Source organism: Lepeophtheirus salmonis, chromosome 5 (assembly GCF_016086655.4).
Source record: "Lepeophtheirus salmonis chromosome 5, UVic_Lsal_1.4, whole genome shotgun sequence".
NCBI classification, from domain to species: domain Eukaryota; kingdom Metazoa; phylum Arthropoda; class Copepoda; order Siphonostomatoida; family Caligidae; genus Lepeophtheirus; species Lepeophtheirus salmonis.
The window spans coordinates 31556675-31573945 of NC_052135.2; the positions used below are offsets into that span (position 1 = coordinate 31556675).

The 17271-nt window shown below is 33.3% G+C and overlaps 1 long non-coding RNA gene across 1 annotated transcript; it reads right to left on the reverse strand.

The window, feature by feature from the left end:
- Positions 1-13499: 13499 nt before the first annotated feature.
- LOC121118593 (uncharacterized) lies at positions 13500-16524 on the reverse strand. The gene is made up of 2 exons (XR_005864505.2): positions 15691-16524; positions 13500-15610 (listed from the first exon to the last, which is right to left on the reverse strand). It is a non-coding gene; the product is annotated as an uncharacterized lncRNA (long non-coding RNA).
- Positions 16525-17271: the final 747 nt, after the last annotated feature.

Genomic DNA, 17271 nt, shown 5'->3' on the forward strand with positions numbered 1-17271 from the left:
AGGTTGGCTCAGTGACGAAGATTTTCTATGGGACTGAGTTCAAGACACTGGCTAGGCCACTCAATTACCTTAATGTGTTTCTTCTTTAGCTACTACATTTCTGCTTTGGCTCTATGTTTTGGGTCAGTGTTCTGCTGGAGACCCATTACACGATCAATTTTCAGAGCCCTTCCACGAGGGAAGGAGGTTGTCACCCAAGGTTTTCGATTAAAGGAAGTCGTTTTTCTCCTTAGCAGAGAAAAACCTCAAAAACAGAACGTCCCCATACTTCAAGGCGAGGAGGGTGTTATTGGAGTTATCCTCATCCATTTTCTTACTTCAAAGACTATTTTTTGGTTTGTTCATATAATGTATCTCACTATCAAAATAAACTCACCATTAAAATCATAGATCGTTCTTTTCTTTGGTAGTGGGAAACTGAACAAAAATGACAATGGATCAAATACTTATTTTCTCTGCCAAAGGGTTGCATAATCTTTGTAAAGGATTATATCTATGGGTTTTATACATAGGCATTAGAGGAATTAATTAATTAATTCCCTAAATAAAGGCTTAAAACTAACTATAAATAGAAAAAAATGTCCTTGTTTTTGTACATCCTAAGCCTAAAAAATACACATTTATCACATTTAAACTTTGACATAAATTGAGACATTATTGGAGATGCAAAGCTCTATTCAACTTTTCATACAAACCAAATATTTATTTTCAATTTACCATTTCAAATCTGTTCCAAACTTTATGATGATTTGTGAAATCAATGTGTCTTGTTTTGTAGACAAAACAGGAGGCTTTATGCATATAACGTTATAGTTGGAAATGTTTGAAATGGTTCAAACAAGGTGTAGAAAAAAGGAGAGTAGAGGATGGATGGGTGGGGCTATTCAAATATTAATAATAAGGCAAATTTATATGGTATATTTGGGTAATTGTCTTGCCAATAAAAAGAAAACTAACCAATTGGTACATTCGTGCAATATTTGACTCTTTCAAAAAAAAATCATCAAAAATATCAGTCCCAAATATTGGGACAAAATGTGTTGCCTCCCGCAAACAAAAGAGACAAATCCCTAGCCCTTTCTGTGCCTTTTTACTGACATCATAAATTGCATAATAATGAGGCATGAGCGTTGCTTACTTTTATTAGTTTTACAACAAGGGGCGTGAGAGTTGAGCCGCCTTGCAGCAAAAAAGTACAACTCCTTGAAGGATATTATTAGGTCGATTAAAAAGTTCTGAACGGTTTTTGCAAAATGTCTTTAGTGAGCTGTATCTCACGATTAATGCAATACATTAAAAAATCTTGAAATATACATAAAGGTTAAGTGTAGACTTAAAAAAGTTAATTTACAGTCTCATGTTTGTTGAAGCCAGTTGTGTGTTGCAGCGTTCCAAAATGGAAGTAAAAAAAGAGAAAATTTGATACATTCTTCAGTATCACAAGTACCAAGGTGAAAAGGCGCAGCAGGCAGCCAAAAAATGTTGCGCTGTTAATTGACCCGATACAGTATTGAATGCAACAGCAAAGTAGGGGTTTCAAAAAATTCCGTTTTGGTGCCATCAAAGATGAGGCCCGATCTGGTGTGGGCCCATCATCGAAAATGTCGATAAAATAATGGAAATCGTCGATCTGGCCATGTATGTTAATTTTTTTAATGTATATTTTAATTTCATTCTCAAAATAAAGCGAAAAACGCTTATAACTATTTACTTCACTTAACATTATTTAATAAGAAATAACATAACATATGTTACTCACGTAGAGATCGCTCTGAAAATTCTTCTAAGCATGCCATATTTTTTTTAACGAGCTATAGACTGTCACACAACCTTGCAGTAGATTATATAATCTCCAAGTTTCTGAACTATCCCCTCCCTCAACAAAATTGTCCTTTATATAAATAAGCAAGAATAAAAGATTTATCTTATTGAGTTATAGAGTGTTTTAACTGACGTCATAAATTGTACCACCATCTTGGGGATTCAAAGTTGATATTTTTACTTCATAAAATGAACAAATTTTCAATAAATCTTGATTAAACACAAGCAAATGGCATTAATAATAAATAAAAAATTAACACTTGCATTGAATAATAATTGATGCCAATGATAAACAGGGGGTTTAGAGTTAAATACAAAGTAATATTTAATGAAAATCACTATGAAGTGTCTAAATTTGGACAGCCTTTTTGGTTTTATTTTGGACGATAAGAGTTGGATAATTTGAGAAACACATCATATTATTTCCATTCTAATAGTTTATTTATTGTATACAATATGGAAATAAGATTCCATAACGATGTAATGACATATTTTTAAAACATTTAAGAGTATGGTATATAATACAATTAGGCATTAGAGAGATGCCTTTTTGATAGGCAGTAAGGTTCGAGTTATTTTTTTTTTTTTTTTTCATTTTGACATTCAAGAGCTCAAAATTTTACTTTATATAAATGAAAAAGTTTTTTATTCTTATAATGTTTTGGTTGGTTAGACCCCAAAATGGATTATATCAACAATACAAACGTCACAGTATACCACACTATTCATAAAGAACATTTTGTTTTGACCTTTACAAAACAAAACTTAAAAAACGGAACAATTCGATGTTTTCTTTTATTTTTTATAAAATGATTCATTTGGATCATAATATTCTATAAATATAGTATAAATTCCTTATTATCGAATATGCTTTCATTTATTCTGAAAAAAAAATATATAAATAATAATTTAAAACATATTATTTGCTTAAAAGTGATTGAATGAATTTAAGAACATAATATCCAAAACGACAGTAGAAACTTGTTAAAACGTACTTAAATCAATTCTTCATATTGTATTTGATCTACTGCATTGAGTTCTGACTTGTATGAAGTCAATTTATTGCTTAATCTCAAAGCAAGGCTTTACATGAAGGAAGGCTAGTCTTGAAGAATCTGTTACTTGATCTTTTTTTTTTTTTTAATATATATTATTAAATATAAATTTATCTAAAATTACTCTTTTTTGCAGCCTAATAAGGTGTGTTATTAATGAAAAAATATTTACACTTTATATTACACTTGATATTTTGTTTGTGAATACAAAGTTTAAATTCAGTTAACACCAGAGAATTGAAAATATGGATGTTGCTATTCCAGATCCCTGATAGAGTCAAAATCAATAGATCTGTTAACTTGGACTTCTTGAAGACAAAGCTATTGCCTTGGATCATGCAGGAATTTAAGAGAGTCCCTATCTGCTTTCAGCTAGAGGGGGCTCCAGTACACACAACAAAAGTTATTCAATAGTGGTTTTTAGCCAAGCTTGACCACTTCTGGCCAAAAAATTGTTTTCCCCTTCCTCATTGGGCTGCAATTCCTTGGATTTTGCAATGTAGAGTATGGTGCGGAGGGAGGCTATTACCATTCATAGAACCAATAAGGATAAGTTGAGGACTGCAGCTGAGGCATCATAGAAGGATATTCTAGAAGAAATGGTAAATGCCAGCTGCACTACTACTTTTACGAAAAGCAGAGGGCTGTTGTTCGGACAAAATTTAAAGCAATATTCTGAAATGTCAACAGTATAGGATATAAGACCTGTTCAAAAATATGCATTTTTCCCCATGCTTTAAGATATCAGAAGCTCGAAAAGCATTTATTTAGGGATCTAAGTATGTCTTATACCCTACCTCATTACCCTTAAAGTTTTTCCAAAATGTAATTTTTGATGATTTCGTGTAGTTTTTGAACAAAAAGCTTAGATAAAACACACAATTGAATGGCAAAAAAGACATTAAACTAAAATATTAGTATTTTTGAATAATATTTTTTTTCATATTTTATTATCTAAGTATCAAAATTACCCAGTACAATGAAGATTAAGAAAATAATCTAGGTGCGCGCCACCGCAGTACTAAAATTGTATACTCCCATCTATCAATGTTATTTTCTTTTCTTTTAAGCCATTTCTTAGGAAAAAGATATTCATATTTTCGAAAGATTGTACAATTACCTCAATTTCTTTTTTAAAAAGATTTGAAGTAGTTGTATTATCTTTCGAGAATAATATTGATAGATGGGAGTATACAATTTTAGTGCAGTGGTCCATGCACCTACATTTTTCTTCTTAACTTCATTTCACTAGTTAATCTTAATACTTAGATAATAAGATAAATAAAGAATATTATTCAAAAGTACTATCATTTTAGTTTAATGCCTTTTTTGGAATTATATTGTGTGTTTCATCTAAGTTTTTGTTCAAAAACTATGCAAAATCATAAAAAAAGGCATTTTGGAAATTTTTCAAGGCCGATGAGGCAGGGTATAGGACATACTTAGATCCCTAAAAATATATCTTTGACCTTCTCACATCTTAAAAAATGGGAAAAAATGAAGAAACATATCAAAACTCAGAAAGTATATTTTTGAATAGGTCTAATAAGATACAGTGTAGTAAAAATGAATTTATTATTTTTATTATTTGATTTTCTTTTTTCATTAATGTTTGTCTACTTCACAATCAAAACAGTGCTTACATGACGGTTGGACTTGACTATTTCCATGATTTTATCCAAATTTTTGACAAATGGCCTTCGTGAGCGTGGTGAATCATTGACATCAAATTACTGAAACAGAATTAACAAGACAAAAATTGCACGTGGTCGTCTGTAAATATCAATAAACACTATTCCAATTCTCATCCACCTGGCTTGTGTTACACCCCTGTTCGAAGATCACTGTAAAATATGGCGTATTTTCTTTTTGCTGGTGTCCATATATGACGTGCGCTCATACAACCACAAAAATGTCAAAGAAGTATTTAGATCGAGATCTTATCTTGATAACACCATCTAGCTTAAACTGATCGGACTTAGACTACGAGAAATACACAATACTAAAGCCATCGTTTGAAAAAATAGTTGATTTTGTTTACTACACCTATTAGTATTATATGTTTATTTCCATGTTTTACTAATTAAGCTGGACCCTGTGTATAAAGATCTTTGTAACCATGATTGGAAGAATTCTTTTAAATACCTTCGTCGGAAAGTATCAAATACAAATTTTCAGTGATTCGGCTAGCGATTATCAAATCAGAGTCCGAGTAACTCTTTTGAATTTGAGGACTGTTGGGAAGCTCTTTAGCATTGAGGGACAACAGGTTTTTTTTTTCTTTTTGGAAAAAAAAATAAATAGGGGGTATAAAATATTTTTATTATCAAATTTTAAATTTTAATAGGGCAAGGCAAAAACAGCCCCCTCCCCCTATTGTTCTTTTCTTCTTCCAATTCCATTGGCCTTTAATTTGTATAATGAGGAACGTCTTGTTTCATTGCTTTAGAGTCATATATTAATAAAGTTAACTATATCTCTCTGTCCTTCTTTGTTCATGTATGTCTGGACAAAGTCCTTTCTGAACTGAGAATGTCAATGTAGTCATATTAATGAAATATGGCAGGAGTTTTAAATGTAGCATCGAACGTTTATACAGAGTGCATGTATGTTGTGCTCCTTCGTCTATATCATGTACAGTGTGCTCTGTATATTGTGATCCCTGATGTATATTACATATATATTTATACCAATTAAGTAAAACTTGTTTATATCTTTGCTACCCGTAAGTCATTTTAGTATGTAGATACTTAATCTAAGAAATAATAGAATTGAGCATGTACGTCACATCAACAAAAAAAACGCTTTGTAAAAATGAATTAAGTTTTGCAAACGTGTAGCTCAATTCCTATTAAAAAGGAACAAAAATGGAATTCAAAAAAATTAATGAGACTATAGATGAGGTTTAGCAGCGAGCTTAATTACTGTCGGGCCATGATGTTATTTTTTTCCACTCAAGCTGATTTATATATAGTTGTATTGTTGAGGAGAGAATATCTAAGTATTGAGTAACTACGAGTCATTGTGCTCATGAACAACGGAGGCTAACACTGAGTATTTGTTGAGGAGTTTATCATTTATATTATAAAAGTAAAGTTTGTCTGTTTGTTGATTCCTTAAAGCTCCCGGAAATGCCAGCTAATATAATATTTAGAAACCCACTACCTCAGACTTTATCCAATAAAAACAAGTATTTTTCTGTTGATTGCACGTCGTTTTGATTCCAATTTTTAATTGTTAAATTCAAAATCTCCCTTTAATCAAATTTAACACTAGATTTTTTATTGATTTAAAATATATAGGTAACTATTTTTTCTTAAACATTAATAACCGGACTATCGTTACCGCCAAACAAACGTAAACTATAAATAGTCATACCCTTATAACCTTTGAAGAACTTAATATTATCGTAATTCTACATATTTCGATAAAAATAATATTTCATGTAAATATAATCAAAAGGATTTATGACTTCCCTTGTAAATCATAAGCATTGTCGATAAGTAAAAAAAAATATCCATTATTAACATGGTAGCCCTCATTTACAATTTGAAGAATAATTAACAGAAGAACAGCTTAGTTGTAATGACGTTTCATAATAATATCCGCTGCAAGCAGTTGTGTAATGAAAGAAAGAAACACAAGTCCCACATAGGCAGGAATTACTCCAATATCGATCCTCAATTTAACTCTGATTCAAACAAGGGGGTTCAGATATAGCTCCTCGGCGTTAATTTCCGTCATTCATGAGCAGACAGATACACTCGTGTTTCCACTTTATACTTGGATGTTCTCTCTACAAGAATGAAAGAATAATGATAAACGCTTTAAAAAATACTGTTCTGATTGCCAACAACAACAAAACTCGCACACTAATAAATCCTTTGGATTTAAACTCCGGCGCATTTATGTCCCAAGTTTATATAGAATCAGTCTTTAGTAGTGTTGGATCGGTCCTAGGACTGAATCAGTCGCCTCCAACCTTCCGTCTTTTTTTATCAGTGCTGTCTACTCTATTATTCAACGAGCCTTACGTACCGATTAGTCGGTTATTCAGTCCTACGGTCCTAGTTATCGTTTGATTGTATTTCCTAGCTAAGATTGATAGCTACAACATATAACACTTATGTGGTATACGTTCTAGCCACACACATCCTATTTTAAACATTCGGTATCTTTTCTCTTTGAAGAAGTTAAGCTATTATTTGTAACTACGTCAGTCCAGCCGTTGTAGTTACCATAAAATACCCATAAAAAAGGGTACTACAACTGAAAAAATTTATTATGATAGGATTGCATTCTTTTGAGTATTTTTAGACCGATCCAATATTACCATTTATTCATTCTTCTAAAAATACAAACATCTCATTTCATGAAATATATATGCAAAAACCCTTCGGCTTCTTGTAATTGCATGTTAGCCTCAGATAATTACCACTGAATAGTAGTCAATTTTGGCTTATGCTCACTTGCTCACAATTTTTTCATGTTAAAATTAATTATACTTAATACATACATTTGTAAGGTATTCATTTAGTTTAATGTGACGCCATAACAACTGATGTGAGTACAGCATCCTGTGTATGTTGGTGGACATTTGGCAGTTTATGAAGTGTTATTTTGTAGGATGGGTAATATTTCATTAAGGGTATACTTTTGTAAGGGTCAGATATAATCTACTCATGCGCAAAGGACAGGGGCACATTGTGTTGTGCATAGTTTTTGTTGATTTATTTAATTAAATAACACATATGCTTGTAAAGTTCTCTTACATTGAGGTGTTGAGGAAAATATAATATGCATAGTTTTATACCACGGAGGCTTAATTTAGTACATAGTATCTCATGGAAAAAATGAAATAGAAACACTAAAAACTGGCGCATCGGACAGGCTCAATCAGGGATATTATGTTAATGACTTAATTTTAATTTGTGCATAGGTTCAAGGTTACCACATTTATTCATAAATTATTTTATTAAATATATACATTTAAGGGATGTCCAAGGGCAATAAAACAAGTTTTATAATTCAAAAAAGTTTTATTTTTGTTTCATAATTTTCAATATTTCGGTATCTCAATACACCGTGATTTTTTCATTTTGTTTTGTTTTTTGTTTCTCTATAAATAACTTTTTATTTAGAGGGATAGTTATTTTATACAACAAAAAAATAGATATTCTAATTGGGAACATATCTTATTTTATAAATGGGGATAATTAGGTAAAAAAAAATGGTTGGATGTCTTCCTTATTGTTTACAAAAGAAACATACTCTCTTTTCCGATGTTCTAGCATATACACTACGCAAGGTTAGTAAGTTGTAACTCGAAAACTTGGAACCGTTTTGGTGCCCGTTACATAACGAGGCATTCTATTTACATGTCTCTGTTTTTAGGCAAGTAGTTGAAATAAAGACCTCAAGAAAGGAAGATATATATACAATAGCTAAGACAATATTTATTTAGAGCGTTACAAGCTAATGGGCCTTTTTGTATTGTGATGGATAATTTAAAAATAAGAGACGTAATCCCCAAATTTAATGTAGGAGGAGACGTGAACACCTGGTTGAAGCAGGCGTCCTTAGAGAAGGATCTGCTGGGGCTCAAGGACATGAGCAAAATAATCCCTCTTCTCCTAGAGGGCGACGCGTTAGCAGTGTACGATCAATTATCGAACGTCTACAAGAACAACGAAAGTCGAATAGCGAAAGCCCTAACAAATGCATTCTCCATAACTTGTTTTGAAGCTTACGCGGAGCTATGGAAGAAAATGTGGGATCCCGGGACGTCAAAAGACGTCTACCTAACCCAAATTAAGACTGTGTTTGATAGAATCGTTACAGGGAACAAAGACAATCTAGCCAGAGTGCCTTTCGTGGTGGGGCTACCCCCCACCGATATTTCTACACAACTCCAAGCTACTCCTATTATAGAGTCCATGCCAATGTCAGAAGGGGTTGGTGTCGCTAGAGGGATTCTTGCAAATACGAACGTGAACGACGAGTGCAATCAGTATGGGCTCATTACGAGAGGAGTGAAGCTTCGTCATAATTGGGACGGATGTACTTAGGGAACACCGAGTGGTAATGAACAAAGGAGCAGTAACGTTGAGTGCAGTGGCAGCTACATGTGAAAAAGTATGCCGGAATATTATAGGTAGGAATATTTCTGGAGCAGGCGATGGTAAAGAACGGGTGGTCAAGTGGGATTGGAAAGAAGAACCCAACCTTCGCAACACAATCGCAGAATACAAGATGAAGGAGGGAACTAAGGAGCGTTTTGATGATGAAATTATTCCGTGGATATCAAACGGATGGCTGAAACCCTGTAGTCAAAGCAATAAAGGTGTGATGCCGCTGTTAGCAGTTTCACAAAAGAAGAAAAACTAAGTTAGAGCCGTCCATAATTTTGTAGAATTGAATGATTATGTAGAATGTAGTGGAGCCGACGCTGATATGTGCAATGAAAAATTAAGATCGTGGAGAAGGTGATCCTTATTGCTGGCATTGTTAGACCTAAAGGACACCTACATACAGATAAGAGTTGACCCTTCGTGTGGAAAATATCTCGTAGTTCGAGTAAAGGACAAGCAGTATGAACTTACTAGGCTTAGTTTCGGATTAAATTGTGCTCCAGAAATTATGAAGGCGGTGGTTGGTAAGGAGCTGCTAAGCAACGTAGTTGTAAACAGTGCAACAGACAGTTACTTTAATTATATTATTGTCGATGTGGGCAAAGTAAGACTTACTCGGACTTAAAATCGATAAGGGAAGAAACGGACTTTACTGGAGAAGATCTGAAGGAGGTGAGTTCGCCATTTGTGAACGAAACGTGAACTTTTTTTTCAATGTGGCGGAAGTTAGTTGGCCCTTACCCAGTTGCTGGGGGGTTGAGGACTACTGCAAGCTTTATCAAGAGGTGTTGTCAAACAGAAGCTTGGGAAGATTATTCAGGGTCCCTACCAGTGAAACCGGTTGAGGAGGTTTTCAGTCGCGTTAAGGGAGATGATCTGGCCAAAGGAAAGTGGACTGTGGTTCGCAAAGGAGAGTTTGAGTTGTGGTGTGACGCAAATTTCCTTGTATACGGAGTGGTTTTGACGAAGGATGTCAGTACTATTGAAGACGGAGCATGGCTTCGAGTGTTGGAAGATGTGAACATGGCGCTTAAACGGGATGTAAGCGACTAAAGATTAATAGGGATTCAGCCTATGTGTTTGCCTGGTCTTCTTGCCCTTCTTCAGGGTAACGTCCCTGAAGAAGGACAAGAAGATAAGTGTATCTGGTCTGTCAGAGATGCTTGTGAAAAGGCGGCTTGCTATTTTAATGGAAACCTTCTATTCCTACAACGTGTCTTCGGAAGTGCAACTCGTATATACAACCAAGAACCGAGCCGACATGTTAACGAGAGTGCCATGTTCAATCTCGTAAACCATATGATGCATCTGCATATACAGAAAAGCTGAAGAAAATCCACGCTAAGCATCACCAATGAGCAAAAGTAACTCTACATTTTGCGAGGAAGGTTGATCCAAAAGTTACGAAGCAGCAAGCGTCCTGAAGGAATGCAAGAACTACCAAATCATATATCCACACCCAATACAACATTCAGAGGGTCTCTTCGTGTTGACGGGGACTGGAAACGTTTGGCTATGGACATTACTCATTGGGAAGCGAAGAAGTTTCTCACTGTTATTGATTGTGGACCGAGTCGTTTTGCCGTGTGGAGGGAGGTACTGAGAGAAAGTGAGGAGGAGATAACGAGAATTATAAACCAGATATTTAGTGAATTAAGCCCACCTAACCACCACCTTGATAACGGCCGCAGTTTCAGATCGGCAATGCTTACAAACTTATGTTCAAAATGGTCTGTGAAAGTTATCTTCCGCTGCACTTATCGCCCGTCCGGTAATGGAATTATTGAGAGGCACCATTGATCCGCAAAAACAATGATGGCAAGGACAAAGGCAACCATTGAGGAGTATCTGTTTTGGTACAATATGATACCAGTGAGTGGGAACAAAGACACGCCAGCGGAATGCCTATTTAAGATGAAATGACGGACCCATACTTGGAGGAAAGTAGTCACAGAGACGTTGAAAGAGCACAGCACCCTATAACACCTAGTCGAAAGGTGATGAGGTATGGGTTAAGCCTCCTAGAGCTCGATGTTCGACTAGATGGAATAGAGGGTAATAACAAAAATACATTCTAAATTCAGTTTAGACGTGAATGGAGTACCAAGGCACATTTACGGCATGAGAAAGGTGGTTGAGTCATCACCTTAATTCCAAGGAGCCACAGAAGTGGACAAGATCGGGCAGATGAGCCCAAATAACGCCTTTGAAAGTAGGCCCAGCCGTAATCGAAGATTGTCTAGTCATTTCAAGAATTTTGTACCATGACATGATATTTTTGGTGTTTGAAATTTTCTGTCTATTTGTGTATTATTAGTTTGGTTATTTGTTATTATAATAGTAATTTATAAATTTGATTTTTAACAGTAATATTGAGATCACGGGGGCATGTGGCTCGAAAGCTTCGAACTGGTTCGGTGACCGTTGGATAACGAGGCGTTCTATTAACATGTCTCTGTTTTGGCGGGTAGTTGAAATAAAGACCTCAAGAGAGGAACATATATATACGATAGCTAAGAAAATATTTATTCATAGCGTTACATAAGTTAGTACTAACTCTGTACTTCAACCAAATAAGGAATAGTTTACCATCCTATTATTAATCCTTTTGATAATATCCCGACTGAAGCTTTAAAGACAACCCTGTATTTCTTCTTCTCTGTCTGAGATTGATAGTTATTGGCGTTTTTACAAAGGACTTAAGAATGTTGTTTTTTCCAAAACAAATCTAGTTCCAATTGCCTGATTGGAACAAATTGACCCATTTTTAGTTTTGGCATGATACTGGATCTAATGGTTTCAATTTTAGCTCTTTATCACCATAATCTGTGGAGTTATTCGCATTCAAATAATTTTGCAAATTTCTAATTATGGAAATGAATAGAAAAAATCGTTTTTTATATGTTTATAATATATTGAAGCAATTATCTGATTTTCCTAAATCGCAACAATAAAAGCTCAGGATCTTAATTTTATAAAATATTATATCAAGCCATTTTATGACAATATCAATTTTCGACGCCAAACACACTTTCCTCACTACTCTAACGTAACAGGGTACGGATTTGCAATATTTAAATAAAGTTAACCTTCGTGACATTTATTTCAAAAAGTCTGAAATACAAAGGATTTATTTATTAATCAGCTGCAGTGTTTATTATTTTCATTTTCTTCTACAGTATAAGATGAACACAGAGAGGGACAATATAATTAAGATCTTGGCACTCCTTTGTGCGAGGATGATTGTGGCAGAGACTGCTAACCAAGTGTACCCACTGTGTACGCAGTCCGTATGAGGATGGAGGGCGATAACAGCATTAAGAAGTGTCCAGGAGGTGATTGGAAGAAAATTCTTGATCAAGACTTGACAAAGAGCCTTTGTTTTGTTTAATACTTTTTATTTAGATAGAAAATAATATATAATCATTATCTAAAATTTTCTTGTGAAGATGCATTTGAAGAAATATAATTAAAAATTATAGTTTTAAATTTATAACCAGATTAAGGCTTAAAAACATAAATACCTATTCATCAGTCCAATTTAAAACCATTAAACAACAAAATATGTATAAAATATTACCTAAATAAAAATCAATAAAATACAACAATAGGAGTTAGATCAAATTCATATCAATTCTTGTCAACATAGAAAGAAAGAAATAACGAATAAGCCACAAAAATCGTTAAAATATAATTAAGTACAAAATTGTTTTAAGGCAACAACTAGTTCTTTTTCTTCAAGGTATTTCTGTATAGTTTGATGGATGATATCTAATAATATCATATGCCCAGTCCCAAGCACCTTTGATCATCGTTGGAATCTTATATTCGAATGCTCCGTATCTTGAAATCTGCAAGAATATCTTCGACAAATATGGATCCTCCTATAGTTATACTTTTTGTTGGTAACTTTTAACATTAAATAAAGCATTTTTTATCGATTTAGTTTTAAGAGTATGATCTTTATTTTTCGATGACACGTCGAATACTATTATCTTTGTAATTACATCAACATTATGGTCCTCCAGACCCCCCGCGTTGAAACTAATGAATGGTCTCAGAATATGTAATTGAGGACATCCCAAAAAAGCGGGTCTAATGGTGATGAATAATTTACCACAATCTTTATATGGAGACCAAAAAAAAAACATAATACCTCTGACGATTTGAAATTGAGCTGTGAGTTTTCTTTTATCAGTTGTTCGGGAATCCTATATTAAATATATATATTTGAAATCAGAGTCTTCCTTTGATTTGAAAAAAAATCATTTTCAAATGCCAAGGAACAGGCTGGGCACATTGTGTAGTTTGGCATGTCTTATTAGACGTAAAGTAAACTTCCCGGTAAAAAAAAACAAAAAAACAGAGTGAACAGAAATACTTTTTTTTATTTAATGGTGATGCAAGTACTGGTTCAATTATCAGTTTAGTATATTATCGTTTTCAATGCATAAGTAACCCTGTGAAATATGACCGGCACACCGAACAGTACTAATTTATAAAGCAAAGTTTATTTCTATGAATAAAATAAAATATGTATGTTAAAATAAAAATATTCATTTTTGATATAAAAGAAATAATAATTTAGTCATATAAAATAAAATTTCTCTGGTGTTTTGAATGTAGAATTAAACGTGTAAACAGGGTACACTGTATAAAATGTTCCATGATCTATTTCATCAGTGATAATAATCGGAAATATTCAGGGCATGTAAAAAAAAAAAAAAAAAAATTAGCTACAATCAGATGTGACAAAGGAGGACGGGGAGAAGGACATAAACAAGGACATACTCAATTATTACTCCGATGGCGATCCTCAATTCTTCTTTGAGTCCAACAGGGACTTACAATTATAACTCAGCAACCAATTCTCCGTCTTACATGAGCAAACACGAATGTTCAATCTGTTTTTTGAATATAATTGAATGTAGTAGAAAGGTAAGTTTACTACTCAAAAAATTAAACACTAATTCCACAACACCTGAGGAAAATATAATTCATTCTTCAGAATGCCAATTCCAAAAAAAACAAAAACGGTGGGGCTCATTTTTTATATAATTAGTTATCTTCTATAGTCTTAAACTAAAATTACTCATTCAGTCGACGCCTAATATGCCGGATACTACCATTGGTAGGTACATAAATATATCCGTGATTTAATATGTAAGTAGGAGTACCTATACAGAAGTGTTAGGGACTCTGAGTTTTAATAGTTAGACATGATTGTGAATTGAATGTGTACATATAATAAATAATAAAGAATAGAATGTGTTTAGCCAGGGCAACACATTCTCTCTAAATAATAACTCAGCCAGATACAAGATTTATTTTGCTGGAAGAAAGGAATAAAACAGGAAAGAGAGAAATGAAAGAATGTTGAAAGTTCAGGGCATTTATAGTACAATTATATTTATAGAGTTGCTTTACTATTTCTTCATTGTTCTTATATTATGTTCTAAAGTACAACAAGCATATTTGACTAATGGCACATCTCCTTCTTTCAAGAATCTTTCAAAACATGATTCTTTTAATGGGTTGAACAAAAAGGGAATCAAATATTATATTATGTAACTTGTACATTAAGTTTAATTCTGAAGGCAAAATGGTTGTATCTTATCTATGTATCTAGTTGTTATTAATTTAACCAACTAGAAATTATATCCCGAATAATCATTTCTATTATTATATATTAGAGTTTCATAAATTCCTGGGGTGAGATAATAAATAATTAGTATCTTAAAATTCAAGTAATTTATTTCTAAGAGACAAATTTTACTCTAATAACATAAAAGATAACTCCCCAAGATATCATCCGTTTTTCATGAGCTCACTCAGACGTAACTATTCAATACTTATATGAATTCATATAACATGTTCTTGCTTGAAGAATGAAAGAATAATTATAAGAGTTTGAGGGAAACAAATATTTGGGGATGACTTACGAGTACTTTAATCTTAAGAAGGGACATTAATAAAAACAAATGAAATTAATTTTTACATACTACGTACTACTATTTAATTAAAATCTTAGAATATGCTGAAAATGCACATTAATTGTGATATAAATACATAATAGACAAATAAGAAAAAAAAGGGAAACACTGCTCTTGGTATATGTACATGCACACGCCTGCAATATTTCATTATCCGACTACATTATTATTTCTTATATCATAAATATTTATACGACTTACATACAATTCATCTGTCGATACTATTTACGCAAAAAATTAATTGAATGTGTTTGCCATTTTCGCCAATCATTCACTCAATACAATGTCTAAAGGATTTGCAGTCCTTGACCACATCCTTGAGAGATACCTTTTTCCAGTACTTGATGATGGAGGTCTTCAAGGAGTCAAATCTGATGTGTGAATTGGCAGAAACCTTTCTCTCTAACTCTCCCTAAAAAAAAGTAATCCATCCAATTCATATGGGGGAGTTAAAGGGTCAAGTGTGGGGTGTCAAAATGACACCTTTTCGTCTTTAAACAAGTTTTGGGTCTTGCATGAATTGTGAGAGGGAAAAAATCTTGTTGAAACAGGAACTCCACCCCATTGGCCTCAGCTTTTATCCACTTGGTCTGACAGGAATTCACAGTACCTGTAAGAATATAAAAACAAAGAAAACAGTGAATGATATCTATAATGTATAATAGTATGTTCTAGTCATAGACCTCTTACTTCAAACATCAGGTAACTTGTCTCTTTGAATAATGAAATGACGCAGTCAGTAACTACATCATTTCAGCTGTTGTAGTTACCATAAAAGACCAATAAGGACCAGTCCTAGGACTTTCAAATTTTATTAGAGACGGACTGATAGGACTGCAGTCTGTTTAGTTTTTTAAACCGATACAACACTCGTTCCCAACAACTTTATTATTCATTTATGTCTTTGGCCCTCTATCGTTTATTCGCTGTAATTCTCAATAATAATGATAAAAGGGGGGTGAAATGTTCTGCGGGTGGATGAATAGGAGAGTGAAATGCGGATAGGGAAAGGACGGAGGTACTCGCTCGCTCTATTCGGTGCATCGAATTTCAAAACATCTTCATAACAACGCATACTTATTAATGGTAAATAATTTACATTAAGACTGTTGCAATTCAGTATAGCATGATAAAATTTGGCCACTTAATAGATAAAAGACTATAGTTTATCTATAGTATAGATATTTTGAAATATTCCTCCGATCAACCAGAGCGACTCGGATGTAGAAAAATGTAAGAAATGAGTGACTAAATGATAAAACATTAACTGAATAACTGCTTAGAAAAATAATCATACGGTAGAGCTACTTAATCCCACTGTGATTATTTTTAGTAGGGCCCTCTACGTTTTAAATATACCTAACTGATAAGTGATATGTAAGACTTAACTGGACATTATTATGACTGAGCATGATGGACTGTAGCAGGCCTGTGAGCAGAACACTGAACGGAACTGATTATTTTTTTACGCTGAACGCTAAAAATGAGATTTTAGCGTTCCTTAATTTCGGAAGGGGTGTAGTTGTCAACGGGATAAGTATCCTAGAAACACGACTATGCAAATTCAGGTGCAATTTTTGAAAGCGAAGAGGGACCTAAAGCCTCCCCCCTGCGTACGCCCTAATATTAATATTCATGTAAATGTGAATTAACCTCTCTAAAAAGTACAGAAGTATTATTTATGTCCCTTTTACGCAGTAATAATTTAATTTATCTTGTACTCAATGAAAAACATTATCACACTCTTAATTATTTCAAGAGTACTTTACACCCGAAAACAAAGAAGCACACAACCTTTTTCGTATGGATTTAAAATATTTAAAATACACATTGAGTGGATATTTGAGTTAGATGTTATGTTTAACGTTAATAGCTCTATTCAAGATCAATAAACAATTGTATTTCTATTAATCTTGACTGCAATATATTTTTCAATGTCGCTTAAATGTCCGGGTTTATTTATTTTTATGAAAAATACATGAATCATATATTCAAATGTTCAATCATTTATATTAATAAATTGACTTTCAATATTTAAAAGAGATAATACGGCCATTTATAGGCATTGAATTCCAATTTCTGGGATGAATTGAAATACCCGAGGGAGTTAACTTCTAAAACCTCCGTTTTATCTATCTGACTTAATTTGGCCCTAATATTGTCTTAGAAATATAATTTCCTAATTCGATAAGTATGACAGAAAATTTTGTGTACTTTAAATACACTTTGCAATGCCTCCAAAGAATTTATCAGAATCATTTGTTCATTGAA